This window comes from Pinus tabuliformis, chromosome 9, assembly GCF_031772625.1.
Source record: "Pinus tabuliformis cultivar Carrire ecotype Pingquan chromosome 9, CPIR1, whole genome shotgun sequence".
Lineage (NCBI taxonomy): Eukaryota > Viridiplantae > Streptophyta > Pinopsida > Pinales > Pinaceae > Pinus > Pinus tabuliformis.
Window position 1 is genome coordinate 907296 of NC_142307.1, and position 15615 is coordinate 922910.

A 15615-nucleotide genomic window follows, 5' to 3' on the forward strand; every position below is an offset into this window, starting at 1 on the left:
ATTCAACCATTCAAATTCGTCAAAAACCTTCAGGTAACTCTTATACTTAGCTTGCAATTGATTGTGACTGGTTTTAAGATTTTTAATTAATGTTTCACCGTTGAATTTTTTTTCCCAAAATTTCACCGCGGCGTATACGCGGGTTGGTAATGAAACCCGTGTACACGCGGGCCCTATACGCGACTGTGTGCATAGGGACCCGCGTATACGCTGCGAACAATTTTAAACAAAAACTAACGGTTGCAAATCATTTTCTTCTCAGAATTCCGGTCACCTAGAGAGAGAGAGAACATGTAGCGGTGGATAATGAAGTCATGAATGATCCAGAAGATTTGGATGCCCTACGGGGATGCGATTTGCTTAAATTCTTCAAACTGTCGAATATGAAAGCAAACACACGTCTGCTTGAGATGCTTATTGATTATTGGGACGTCGAGGAGGAAGCCTTTATGATTGACCAGATGCCACTCAGGGTAGAAGTGGAGGATATCTATTTCATCACGGGCCTTTCCCGAAGGGGAGAGGTAGTACGTTCCCGGGGCAGGACACGGAGTAGTCTCACGATAGAGGACTATGTACAGATATATTGCCCGGGACATCCCAAAAAGTTTGGGAGCCAGATTTCCATCACACATGTGGCGAGTTTATCACTGAGGATAATCTTGTTCACCATAGCTCGAGTGAATGGATCGTCCTCTCTGCATTAGGCGTCACGGCTAACCATGAGCGTGGCAGTTGACTGTATCACTACTGTGTTCGACTAGTGTACTCCTATTCCGGCCAACATGAAGAGCCAGCAACTCACTTCTATCAAGAGGGGACAAACCAAAAACTTTGGATATGGGACTATACTGTGTACTTTCTTTTTCGAGAAGGTTCCCGCACTTCGCCCCAGGGTAGCAGTTTCCATCAGCACCCCACGCGATCCACCCATGGGCTGATCTGATGAAACATCTGGGGGGTGGGGAGGTCCAAAGGACTGCCTTCGACGATGACTTCTTCACCTAGTGGGATCAGCAGATCATCGCCGTAGATGACTACCCCTATGCTAGGCTGGATTTCCGAGGAGATCCTGATCTAGCATTACCACCGAATGCAGCATGGGGCGAGATTGGTAAGAATTTTATGATTTTATGATTTTTTTTGAATTTTTCAAATATAATGATGAATTTAAAAAATATTTTTGATGAGATTCAAATGACTGATATGATAATCATGCTTTAGACATTGGGTTGGTACGACCAGATGGGTTCCCACAGCATGGACGGCGCGGCCGAGGAGCCGAAGAGGTGGCTGCCAATACAGAGCGGACTCTACATAACGTCCAACGACACTTGGTGAGACTGAGCTGCCAAGTACCGATGGCTGCCATAGAGGACCTTCCTGAGGATATGCAGCGTCATGTGGTTGGCATGCCACATGACTGGGTTAGCACTTTTCGCCGTGTGGCCAATGCGATAGTTACCTACTTAGCTGCTCATCCTGAGCCGGGGAATTACATATGCTGGACATGATTATGGGCATTTGAGTCCCAATTTTGTATATTTTTGGACAAACATATGTACACTCGAGACGCTTTATGATATATATATATATATATATATATATATATATATATATATATATATATATATATATAGTTCGACTTTTTGATGCTTGATTTTATTGTGATGAATGATTGATGTGCCAGTCTAATGCTTGATTAGCAATAGAATCAGCTAACCAATTATGAGATCTTGGAATGTGCAAATAATTGATATAAGTAAATGATCTTTGCAACAACCTCACCCTTAAATACTGGCGATATAAACATGGATCCCTTACCCGATAAATGTTGTTTAATTGTGACACTATCAATTGAGAATCAAGATACACTACCAATGAGTCGATCCCATGAGAGATTGCATCAGATAATAAATTAATAATGGCAATATACTCAGCCATATTGTTTGAAGCAAGACCGATGCATACGCCTCTTGATACCATCAATTGACCAGTTGGATAACAGAGTACCCAAGCTGCGGAAGCAAGATTCCAAGTGTGCCGACTAGCACCATCGGCGAACCCAAAATAGACCACATCATCCATCAACACCTGCCACAGCAGACCAAAAAGTGTTGATATAAAAAAACTCTTGATGATATATGTAAAAATATACATAAAGTACAAAGAAGCCATTGCCTGGCTAAAACTACGCAAAGTACTTCTTTAGGTAGAGCCCGTTTCAGGGCTCCGCCAGCTTGTTTCCCTCAAAATCGATTAACTCATACAACCCTTTTTCTAAAACTCGTTTAATAATGAAAGGACTGTACCACATAGGCTTAAACTTGCCTGCCCCCAAGGTGTCTTTATCTTGGTCATAGACCAGGACAAGGTCACCTTCAGAAAATACTAGAGGACGGACAAATTTATCATACTGCGTTTTAACCCTTTTCTTATGAGCCTCATTCACCGTGGCAGCATCTCAACGCTGCTCATCAAGATGTTCCAAGTGAAGTAGGCGCTCTTCAAGACTCGAAGTCTCTGGAAGGAGCTCAATAGCTAACTTAAGAGACGGAATTTCACATTCAACCGGAAAGATAGACTCCATCCCATAAACCAACTGAAAAGGTGAAAAACCAGTAGCCATCTTTACGGAGGTTCGGTATGCCCAAAGAGCCAAATACAACATAAAGTGCCAATTGGACCGATTTTTATTGATTGTCCATTGGAGGATCATCTTAAGAGTTTTATTGATTACCTCGACCTGTCCATTGGCCTGAGGATAATAAGGAGACGAATTCTCCTGCCAGAAACCTAATTTGAGAGCCAATTCAGACATTAGTTGATTTTGGAAATGACTGCCATGTTCAGTGACAATCTCTCTCGGGATACCGAGTCTTGAGATAACCTGATTGAAAAGGAACAACGCTGCTGTGTCACTATCATTTTTATAAGTGGGCATGGGCTCAGACCACTTCGTAAAGTAGTCTATAGCCACGTTAATGTACCTGTGATTCACCGCTGAAGGCGGATTACAAGTTGTAAAATCAATACCCCACTTAGTAAAGGGACCGACGATGACAACGGGGAAAAGAGGAGCTAGATGCGCGCGCATCTTCCGAGTAAAAATTTGACAGGGGTGACAACGTTTGACCGCTTCCACACAGTCTTTAAAGAGTGAAGGCCAAAAATAGCCGGTATGTAAGATGCGCTGGGCTGTAGCAAGCCCTGATAGACGACCAACACAAGCTCCACTGTGGGAGTCATTGAGCACTGACTCTGCTTCCTCTAAGTTTAAACAGCATCAAAGGATTGAATTAACCCCTCGACGGTATAATGTGTCACCGATGATAACATAATTTTTAGCCAGGTGACGTAATTTTTTACGCTCATCCTTGGAGAAAGTTGACGGGAACTTCGAAGTCTGGAGATAGACAATGATATCTCCATACCAAGGGTCGAGTGAAGAGATGAGGAATAAATGTTCGTCGGGAAAAATTTCCTCATAAACAGTATCCTCTCCACAAGGCAGCTCATAAATTAGCTCAGCGAAAACCATGGATTTCTTAGACATGGCAGACAAGAATTCAAGATCAAATTATTGTAATATGACTATCCATCGATTATATTTGCCCCCAATCACTCGCCTACTGAGGACAAATTGAAATGGATTGACCACCGCTAAGACAAAAGTTTTGCGTAGCAGGATATAATGACGGAGCTGCTGGACAACATGGACAGCTGCCAAGGCCAATTTCTCAACTGGAGAATAGCGAAGTTCAGGACCTATTAAGCCTCGGCTCAAATAATAAATCACATGCTCGGTGAGAGCATCGTCCTCCTGAACAAGAACCGTACCAATGGTTGATTCTGCTGCAGTGAGATATAAAAGGAAGTCTCTACCATAATCCGATGGACTCAAAAGTGGGGCAGATATTAATGCCTTTTTCAAAGCATCAAACGGCCGCTGCACAAATTCGTCCCACACAAATGGAACTCCTTTCCGTAGCAAACGCATGAACCCTTTAGTAATCTCAACATAGTTCGCTATAAACCGTCTTAAGAAATTAGCCTTCCCTTGAAGACTTTGAAGTTGTCGAATTTAGGACAGGGGAGGCAACTGAATTATTGCCTCAACCTTGAAGGGATCAACGTGAATCCCTTCATTTGACGCAATGAACCCTAACAACCGACAGGATGTAACCGCGAAAATGCATTTGTTGGGATTCAACCGGATTTTATAAAAACGACATCGCTCAAAAACCATTCAAAGATGACTAGGGTTATCAGTTCTCTTTCGAGAACGAGCAGCGAGATCGTCCAAGTATGCTTTGATGACATGTTTGATGTCGTGGAAAGCATATGACATGGCCCGCTGAACGTGGCTCCAGAATTTTTAAGACCAAAAGGCATCTTTCTATATGCAAAGGTACCCCAGGGACATATAAAGGCTGTCTTATGTTGATCTTCAGGACGGATATAAATTTGATTATAACCTGAAAAGCCATCCATGAAGGAAAAAATCTCATTACCCGCACACTCGTCGATAATATGATCAATGAATGGTGTGGGATAATTATCTTTCAGACAAGACTTGTTTAGGTCCCTAAAATCGATGCATACTCGGATTGTTCCTTGCTTTTTATCCATAGGGATTGGATTAGAAACCCAATCAATAAGAGGAACATGGTATATGAAACCCGCCTTTAGCAGCTTCTCAACTTCAGCTTTGATAGCTGCTGCTTTCCTAAGGTTAGCCGGCCGAAGCCTTTGATGAACCGGTTTGGCATTTTCATATGTCTTGATATCATGTTGAACTATAGAAGGATCAATGCTAGACATTTCCTCATAAGACCAAGCAAATACATCTCGAAATTCCTTGAACAGGTCGGTGTAAATTTGAATTTCTTCAGGGGAACATTCAATTCCGATGAAGAGATTCTCGATCACGTTAGGGTCCCTAGAGATGTTTATAGGTATCGTTTTTTATATTACCGACATATTACCTTAGGCACGAACGTGTGCTGGAGCCAAAGGATTTGACACCGTACAAACATCACTAGTAAAGAGCTCGGAGAATCTAGATTCTACTTCCTACAATGGCTGAAGAAAGTATGAATGATGGTGTAAGTCTTCCCAAGGTCAATCTATACCCATCATTGCTTCGATAATTGCTTCTTCAGAAGGTAGAACTGAATCTAAGCAGTCCAAGGCAGAGGTAGAATCAAGGCTCCACACCGGGGCCACATCACCGTCTAACTCCTCTTCGGAAAATGGAGTAGAGTGGTCGTCTGCAGAGTTTACGATAGACTGATATCTAAGCTCAGCTACAGATATAGGAAATGCGATTCCAATTACTTGTCCTTCAACTAATGTGGTCGTAGGTGAAGGCAAGGTCCAAGGGTCTGAAAAATAACGAGTTCGAAAGAACTCTTCTCGAGGAGACTCCTTAGATGATGAAACGACATTGATTTTAGCGAAAGGAGAGGGAAGATCAAAGGTACCCATCAATGAGGAATACATCCCTACTCCTAAATTCTCAATAGGCGGACGAGGGTTATCCACTAAAGGAATAGTAGAGTCAGAGCTTGCTTGAGTATCGACCGGAAAATAATCCAATTGATCAACCTTAACGATTTTCTCCTCATGAGGAAAGCAAATGAAACGAAACAGAGTCGAAACAATGGCGTCCATTTCGTATACCCAGTTCCTTCCTAAGAGGAGATTATAGTCTAGGTTAGCATCTATGACTTCTACTTCAATATTGACGACCTTCCCCCCAACACATATAGGAAAGGTTGGGATAATCCCATGCGGCTTATGAGAATGACCATCAAATGCAGTCAAGACGGTAGGTGAAGGAACAACCGAAGGCGATCCAATAGCCTTCCAGCATGACATCGACATGACACATGTGGAAGCTCCTTCATCGATAACGATGTGAAAAATGTTGATTTTATGGTATGTAGGTTTTATTTGGAAAGCCATATGATGAGGGAGTCGCTTTTTGACATTTAACATGTCGAAAGTGAGCACTAAAGAATTAGTTGGATCGACTGCCCCAATCGCGGAAAGTAAATCACTTCGCTGAGCCGGACACGACTGGAGAACCTATAAAGCGGACATGGCACACGGACTCTAAGCTAGATCCTCGACAATGGAGTAATTCTGGGTGGCCCTAGCATTGGGATTAATAGTCGCGTGTTTAGCGGAACCTTTTGGTATCCGTGGTATAGTCTCAACAGGGGGTCACTCAATATGAAGGTTGGTATTTCCGGGAACAGTATTTTCCTTGGAAGTTTCAGCTTCACCGTAATAAAGTGATCGAGTAGCCACATGGACGTTAGAACCCATCATGAAAACATTTGATGATTTTTCCCCTTCCTGGTTGCCCCCTACAGAGGTACCAGGATTTGAACTCGCTCCAACAAGAAGTTGCTGCCCTTGGGGAAAGGGGTTGGTTAACATAGCCTGAGAACTAGAAGTCCCTTGTTATCCTAACAAGTGCTGAGCGTCTTCAATCTTAGGGAAGAGATGAGTTAAATGGTCTCCACTGCACAACTTGCATGGAAACTTGACTTTCTTTCTAGACTCATTTCTACCACCACCAACGTTGTTGTCGGATTTATTTGCATCAGGCTTCCCATCCTGGTTCCTTTTCTTACCTCGTCCTTCCTTTTTCCCATTGGAATTTTGATTTCCTTTGGGGTTATCAGATTGGATGGCATTAATCGAAGAAGTTTGGGAAGCCGGGGGATTAGACGATGTGACTTGGTTGTTAGAAGCAATTTGTAAAGACAACTGCTACAATTGATTCAACAAGTTCACGGTAGTTGTGTCTACCGACCCAACGATACCATCCGCGTGGGGACCTGGCTTCGACTTAGCTATGTCAACCTTTTGATGCCCTGAAAATCGTTGCATCAACATTGGGGGATAACCACCCGTTCTGAACCTTAATATAGCTCCTTTTCCATTTGGGATGGTGGCTCCGACTAGATATAATGGAACCAGTTTCCCAATAATGAATAAAAAGGGGATGGATGAGTGATTAGTTTTCTAATAAATGATAATGAGTGGATGACTTAATCTAAAAGTCAAAATACAAATGACTATTCTATCCCGGGAAGCTTCTATTCTTTTAAGTGCAACGCTTGATGATCTCTGTTCATCGATAGGAATATAGATGACTCTACTCAACAAACATAGACATTCATTCACATAATAATTTCTTTGTCGAAATAGTTGAACAAAGTAATTAATAAAACATTGTTACACTTATCCTTTTATATTACCGATACATGTATGATTAAAAGAAAAGCATGCTGTAAACATCCAATAGTGGAAAGTATAAAGAATGATGTTAAAAACACATGCATATATTCAATAATAGCAAGAGTGATCAAATAACAATTCACATAAAAAGAATGAATTCAGACATAGATAGTAGTACCATATGAGCTGCAAATCATTCCCAACATCAATCAAAATTCGAATTCCTTCTTCCGACTCAGAAATACTTTTAAATAAAGGAAATAGTGCACATCCACATAAAAGCTTTGTTATCAAAATTGGAATAATTGGCACAGTCTTTATAAAAAATATACCTGAAGTACAGTAGTGCAACTTCAAGTTTAAGTCATATACAAAAACTTACGACCCTTTCCAATGCATTTAAAGGTCTGTAAAGACTTGATTAAAACTAACTAACTATAAAATTAAAATGCTACTTAATTGGTACAACTTGATCTTGAATATCTTCCTCATAGCAATCTGGCAGTCAGCAACATGATTCATCACTCTGGCTGTTTTCCTTTCGACCTGAGTTGGCATATAGCCAGCATTGGTTCCACCTCTTGAGGGCGGCTAAGACGAGAATTGAGTTGAGCAGCATAGGTGGCATCTTGTATATCGCGAATGATACACCCAATTGCATCTGTTAGGCACTTGAGGGTGGCTCTTTGGCTATATGGTTTTACTAGGAACAACCAATAGGTGTCCCAAGTTAAACTGTTAATACCTGCGATCAATCTCCCATTCTTTTCCAGCTCTTGATAACATGATTGCTCCAATGTTTTAGCCGATAGTAATTTACCTGGTGTACATTGAGAGATCATATTAGATAAATAGAGAGTATCATTAATTAATTCAACCAAATTACTTGTGGTTAATTTGCATCTAGAAACTGCTCTCTCTGCCTTCATTAACTGGGACTGCCATTCCATAAATAGGATTTCGTTATGGGATTCTAAGACTTTTTTGCAAATTAGCTGCTTGTCCCTCATCAGTGTCTTGCCAATCAAGAAAATTTGTCAGGGTCTCATCGGCCTGCTCTAAGTCTATTCTAGCATCGACTGATTTATCAATTATTGATGCTGTTATGTCACACACGGGTTCCACTTGAGCAATTTTCTGACATAATAATCTTATTTGTGTTACCAATGCCTTATTAATCTGTAATGCTTCTGCTATGAACTCGGCAGGCTGCAGAATATTCTTGAACTTCTCTATTTGACCTGATAATTGAGTAATTTTCTCATCTTTCGTCTTCACGATCTGTTCATTCATTTCTTTCAATTTTTCCAATGCTTCCGACAGCTCTTTCTGCTTTTGAATTGCACTTGAATCGATCCTTAGTTTCTCTTCATGCAACTGCTTATTCAATTGATTATTTATCTGTTGATACGTGGACAATTGCTGTTATAATTTTTCTGCTTTCTGTTGTGCCTCTGATAGCTGTGCTTGTAGCGAAGCGATTGCCTGGTCCTTTTCTTTTAACAGATTACTCACTTCTGATGCCTTGTCCATGGTGGCCACCGAATAGGCTCCAGCATATTGGGACAATTTTGTTAGGTCATCAAAAGGATCAAACTCCTCTTTCCAAACCATGTTGGTTGTCACTGTTTGTTCAGGGAATAGGGAAGGTTGATCAATCCTTCTTCTTTTCCGCTATCGCTTTACTATAGCCCTATGCTTTGGGCTATAAAAGACATCCAATGGAGGTATATCCTCCACTTGCAAAATGATATGATCCGAAGGATCTTTGGGAATTATTTCTATGTTTGTGGTAGGGGGTAGGTTGTTGGTTCCACTTGGAACCTCTTTTGATGCTGTATCCTGTGTATCAGGTGCTTTGGATGTATCGTCTTCCTTTGATATTTCTAGATTGCTTATGATTGAATCGAATTGCTGCCATTCCTGGAGCAACTTTGGGTCAATCTAGGCATCTACATTCACGTCCGTTGTGCTCTGCTCCTGCTCTTTCCTCTGCACTTCCTCCTGTTCTTTCCTCTGGAGTTCCTCCTGCTCTCTTGTTTGGATTTCTCCAGCAATTTCTAATGTAGCAGGAGGTTCATTGGTAAGTCGCTGTTCAGGCTCACTTGACTGTGTCATCGGGGCCGTTGCTAAAATATCTAGAGGCAGAGTTTGCAACCTCTACTCTCTAAGTCTGTTAAATTCAACTAACCCGTCATCGTGATATCTCATTCTAGCTAGCGTTTGAACCTGAAATAATGACTCGGCCGAGGAGAACAGGTCGTCAAACTCATCTTCTTTATGTTCAAATTTAGTGAGTTTTTCCTGTTCAAGTGCATTATAGGCGACTTTGTTTGGATCAAATCGCCTGTTAGGAAGGGTGGCGAGATTCAGTGTATTAATCTTTTCTGCTTCTTTCTCTGCATGTTTGTAGTCATGCAGAGCATAAACGCCACACCTTAGAGGAAAGGAGGCCAGAACTACTTCTTTTTATCCCTCAGAGTTTTTGTAACTCCTTCAGATGTAAGCTGATATGCTATCTCTCAAGCCAATAGTTTGTCGGGTATATACAAGGGGAGGACATGAGGCCTGGCATGGCTGTCGAAAACCCTTACATATGTAAATTTTTCTTCTCAGAACCATCTTCCTATGGCTGTCAAGTCAATCTCTGCTTGTGAGGAAATCTTAGGAGCAGGTTTGTCAAAAATTTCATAGTGAATGAGCAACATGAATCCATGGCAAATTTGATATAGGTGGTGTTTATAGTGGGCTTTCCACAACTTCTGGTGGTAGATATGAATGGGCATAGGACCCTGTGGATTCCATCTCCACCCCAACACAGGAAATTCGGAGTTAAAACAGAGAGTGTCTAAGATGTAGGCACTAAAGTAAAATGGAGGAATGAACCTTTCAGTAATGCGAGATTTGTTTCTGAATTCAAGAACAACCGTTGCTAACTTATCAGATAGTATATTCCCCCAATCCATTATTTCACTATTGCATGCTGCTTGCATTAAAGGTACCATCTCTATAGTGAAGTTTGAGGAATCATGCAACCCCCAAATCCTACACATCATTACTCCGGCATAACAATAAGGAGAACACAAGGAATCGATAGAATACTTACCCGAAGACTCATGCTTGTGTTTCACTGGGTTTTGTCTCCAATCCTGTATAGGTGCTGATTCAATGTCATTTTCATCTCTGAACTTCTCCAGAAATGCTATGTTGTACTTCTTCTCTGGTGCGGGCAAATGGTACATTTGTCTCAAATCATCGGGTTGAAACGAGCCGAACACTCTCCCGTCGATGGTGCAAAATGTTCTGTTTGTAATTGGGATTTCCTCAATTGCCCATCTTACCACATCTGTATATGGAAGAATTTGCTCTCGTGCCGCTATCTGGTGTAGGTAAGAGTCGGCCAAATCCTTTATAGTTGCATCAGACTTCCGGGTCGGGTCTGCTGTGGCTTGTACTGTTGTTACCTGAGGCTCTTCGACCTCAACCAGATTATAGATGCTCAGCCAAGTAGTTTTACCGAGACAAAGACATGTGGCGTCCGAGATTAATCCCTTTTTACTAGGTCCCATATCAGCAATGTGTTGTCCTGTTACTGCGGAAGCTGAAGCTGTTCCAGATTTCTTAGATTTCTTCCCCATTTGGCCTGAATTTGCTGCTTCGGAGGAGCTCTGCACTGGAGATAAAATGAACACAATGTGGAGAATAGGTGGCGCAAACCAAATATGAATGAGGTATGTTAATCAATGAATAATGGAGGATTAACATAAGGTGGCCGCGGATAAAATCTCTGAGAGATTTTGGCCTTACTGTTCCATTAAATGGCCGCTTAAACCTGTCAATCATTTAAATGCTCATCATATCGTTTATTGGCGGAATAATTCATTTAAGCGTGGCTTTGATGTTTTGGCGGTTGGGCGTAAGTGAATCACTATCGGGAAGAGAAAGGCCTTTAATACTAATTAACCATAATATATCCCAGCCTTATCAATCCTTTTTTAAAGTTGCGCCTAGCTTTATCGCAATCGGTGATCAGGGGATGATTAAGTTGTTATATTGGTGTCCTTTCGGAATCCCGATCATTGATAGCGATATCGCCAATTCGCATCGGGAGTTTTTAAAAGAGGGATTTTAGATGCATGCATGCTACATTCCCCGATCACTGATAGCGATATCGCATCGGAGCAAAGAGAGGGGCCTGTTGTTACGATTGCTTGCCTTCCCGATATCCGATAGTTATTTGTGCATTGTTGCATCGGGGAAAACCAATGGGTCTTTTGTTATGCATCCTTTGTTATTGCGATATGCGATCTTGTGATTGCTTTATCGCAATAATAAAGGATTATTCATTTTTTACTATAAGACCGATTATGTGCTTTCTCAAAAAGGTTTATAATGTTTTATTTCTTTTCAGACCTTTTGAGGAATGATAAGTTGATACCAATTTAATCTAAAAAGGGACCCATTTCATATTATAGTTTTGAAAGTAAAAATTTTATGAAATGGGGGGTTGTTGTTCAGCACAACAATTGGCGATTCGCTGGGAGAAACAGTTATCTCTGAGAAATATTGAAATACTTAGACTTTTTTTTTTGAATAGGAATCTTATCAAAGAGGAAAATTCTAATATAACTGGGTATACATACATTCTGAATAAAATAAGAGCTACTTTTGCTAATTTCTTCTCTCGTTAAAATTAGATACATTCTAAGTTTTACATTGGCCTCTATTGGTTGATAATGATAAAACAGAAAACCTTTCCAACTTAGCCTTTTTAATTGACTCCTTTGTCATAGGTAGAGCCTCTGCTGCCAGTAAACGTTCATAGTTTCGACAGGGATACCTTTTAACCATTTGACTGTCCATTATCCCATCCATTTCAGAGTATGATTAAAAGAATGAATTCAAAACATGCTTTCATATTTTGTATTTCTTTTTTTCTTTTCTATTATTTTGTAAGATAAAAAGCCATTGTCCTGGTTTGGTGGCCAGCTTTTTGACAATGCCATTCACTGGTAGTAATCTAACCGAACAAGCTGGCTCGTGATGAGACCCCTTGTCTTATGATTATAAGCCATTACCCTGTTTTGTTATGCAGTGTTGGTAATGCCGGTTAAACAATTTCCCAATGATCATGGTAAGCAGGCTTGTAATAAGACCTCTTATCTTTTATATAAAATGTTTTAGAATTACACTCTGAGTAATCATAAACTTTGATGAATGGGATGGACAATCTTCTCCTTAAGAGAGAATGGATGACAAGGTAAGAGTTGAATATGCTAAGATTGAATTAGTTTCTGCTTTGATATTGATAACCTTCTTTGTGGCCAATTTGAAAACTATAAAATTGTTTACAATAGTTCTAAATATTGAGAAGATTTCACAAAAATGAAATGGGGTTTCAGAACGTGAATATACCTAATTTCCTAGAAATTGTCCCTTTTGTTTAAGGCTTCTATTTTAAAAGTAAATATCAAAACTACTTCATTGAGAAACTTTTCAATACAGCAAAGGCCAATGGAAGATACCTTACAACTTTATTTCCCAATGGTCCTACAAACTACAAATTCTACTGAACTTAAAAAGGGAGAAGGGGTTACCTCCTCAATTGAAGAATTTCTTTAAGATGAGGCCATTAACAGGAAGAGAATCTCTCTTACCTGATAAATCTTGTAATATGAATGTTGCATGGCCTATCTTCACAGATCTGAAATGGTCCAAGCCACATTTTCTGGAATTTGGTGTGTTTTCCTTTATCCTCATGGGCTTTGTCCCATTTCAGAACTAGATCACCAACCTGCAACTGTTTTGAACTGGATGAAGTTGAATCAAAAGATGACTTGATAATTTGCTGATGTTTTGCATGAGTAATTTTGGCCTTTTCTCTTTCTTCCTCTAATTTTAAGATTTGATCATGTCTAAGTTGAATAGAAGAAGAGGGGATTTCTTCAATAAACTGAACTAGGGCTAGAGAAGGAAGCACAAGATTGGTTGGTAGCGCACTTCTTTCCCATATACAAGATTGAATGGAGAAGTACCTATGGAAGCCTTTTTCGTTATTCTATCAGCCCATAGTGCGAACATTAAAGATTTGTGCCAGTTTTTATGATTCTGTTCAATAGTTCGCTTAATAATTTTAACTAGATTTTTATTGGTAGATTTTGCTAAACCATTGCCCTGGGGATAGTAATTTGTAGAATATTTCAGTTTAAACCCTCTTTTAATAGCGAACTCAAACATGGAATTTCCAGAGAAATAAGATGCATTATCGAAAACAAGAGCATTTGGGACACCAAACCTGGCAATGATGAATTGATCTATGAATTTCATAATTGCCTCAGAATTTGTTGTCTTTAAAGGAATTGCTTCAACCCACTTAGTAAGTAATCAGTGGCAGTAAGGATATACTTATGTTGTTTGGATGAGTGTGGAGTGATTTCTCCAATGATGTCCAATCCCCATTGCTCAAATGGTTGTTCAATGTTGACTGGTTGCAACGGGAAAGCTGGATTTCTTTGTCTTCCACTGGAGGTTTGACAACTTCGACATTTCCTTACGTATTCATGAGCATCTCTGAACAAAGTGGGCCAATAGTATCCAGCATGAATAATTTTGTGGGCTGTTGTGTCAGCTCCAAAATGTCCTCCTGCTGGTCCATCATGTAGTTCCTGCAAAACCTTTTGTGCTTCATGTTTTTCTAGGCATCTTAATAAAATCGAATCATAATTTTGCCTAAAAAGTACATCATCAACAATTATGAAGTTTTTTGGAAGACGGCTCTGAGGATGAACCCTAGCTCTGCCGCCTCCATGCCCTTGGCCGCCATCGGATCTTTGATCTCCCCTGCTGCAGATGGACTCGAGAAACTCATGCACATGACAAGGGATTTTTCCCTCTCCGCAGACATGCAAGATGCTCAGACCAAGAATGCTGGTGCGGAAAACACGAATGCTCGCACGGATCTCTCTGCAGAGAGCTCTGGGGTAGCACGGCCTCAGCTCCCTGCTTCCACAACGCGCTTATGGAGCCATCCTCAGATTGCCGGCGCAGCAGCCAATGGCATTCAAGCAGAACCCTACACAACTTCTCCTCTGATCTGGGCTGTTGGGAAGGAAAGGCCTGCACTGATTGGCTGTAAGCCTCTTCCGCCCATGAGGCAAATCCAGGAAACGAAGACCAATCATCACGCATGCCGCCTCTCTACACAGATCTGCAGGGGAAAGAGGCATACTGACTTTTCTTCCTCACTCCAGATACAAATCAAGCTCATTACAGGCAAAACTATGCTACAATGGGTAAGCCAGACGGATCTAGTGCAAAATCTCAAGCATACACTGAGCATCAAACTGGGGATCCCCTCTGTAGCTCAACGGCTTCTCCACGAAGGTAAACAACTTGAGGATCCCTATCCTATTTCTTTTTACGGCATTAAGAAAGATGCATCCATTATTTTAACCCTTTGCTTGAGGGGAGGAGTTGCTGGAGAGTCATCCTCAGCTAAGGCATGTTCATATAAAGATGCAGTCCATGCTAAGAAGCCTGAAAAGACAGATCCACCAGTTCAGGCTCCACCCAAGCCTTTTCTGGTTGACAAATTGGAAGAGGTCCCCTCTGTTGAGATCTCTTACCCTGACTTGGCAGACGACACCCAACTATTCGCTGAAAGGGCCATCATCTGCAGATTCAATGGGCTCTGTCCATGCTCAAAGGATCTTTATGACTGGATCAAGGACAACTGGACTCACCGCTGCAAGATTTACTTATGTGCAAAGGGATATTTTATAGTGTTGTTCGACAATCTCGAGAACTACGAAGAGGCCTTAGAAGAAGGCCCTTGGTTCATGGGTTCGGCATGCCTCTTCTTAACCCCATGGTTCCCAGACTTTGATCTAGCTTCTGCAGTTATCACTAAAGCCCCTGTCTGGATCAGACTTCCAAATCTCCCAATTCACCTGTGGTGCACAGAGGTCTACAGGCAAATAGACAACACTTTGGGTTGTTTCTTAATGGGAGATTACAAGAGGGAACGGCAAGGTCTCTACACATATGCCATAATTTGTGTGGAGCTAGATTTAAGCAAGGGATTGCCAGAACAAATCAATCTCAAGATCAAAGACACTGTTTGGACACAGCTTCTGGACTATGAAAACACTGCCTTTCGGTGCCGCCATTGTCACCTAACAGGGCACCTACAGAACTCCTGCCCAGCGCTGACAGCAAGATCGAAAAAGGGATTCTCCGCAAAAACCAAACCCAAGCGTTGGGCTCCCTGCCCTCCACCGCCAACTGGGAGCTCCAGCTCCCCAGGGTCGAAGGACGGGGAAAGCGATTCAGAACCGGATCAGGCGCCTCAGCCGATGG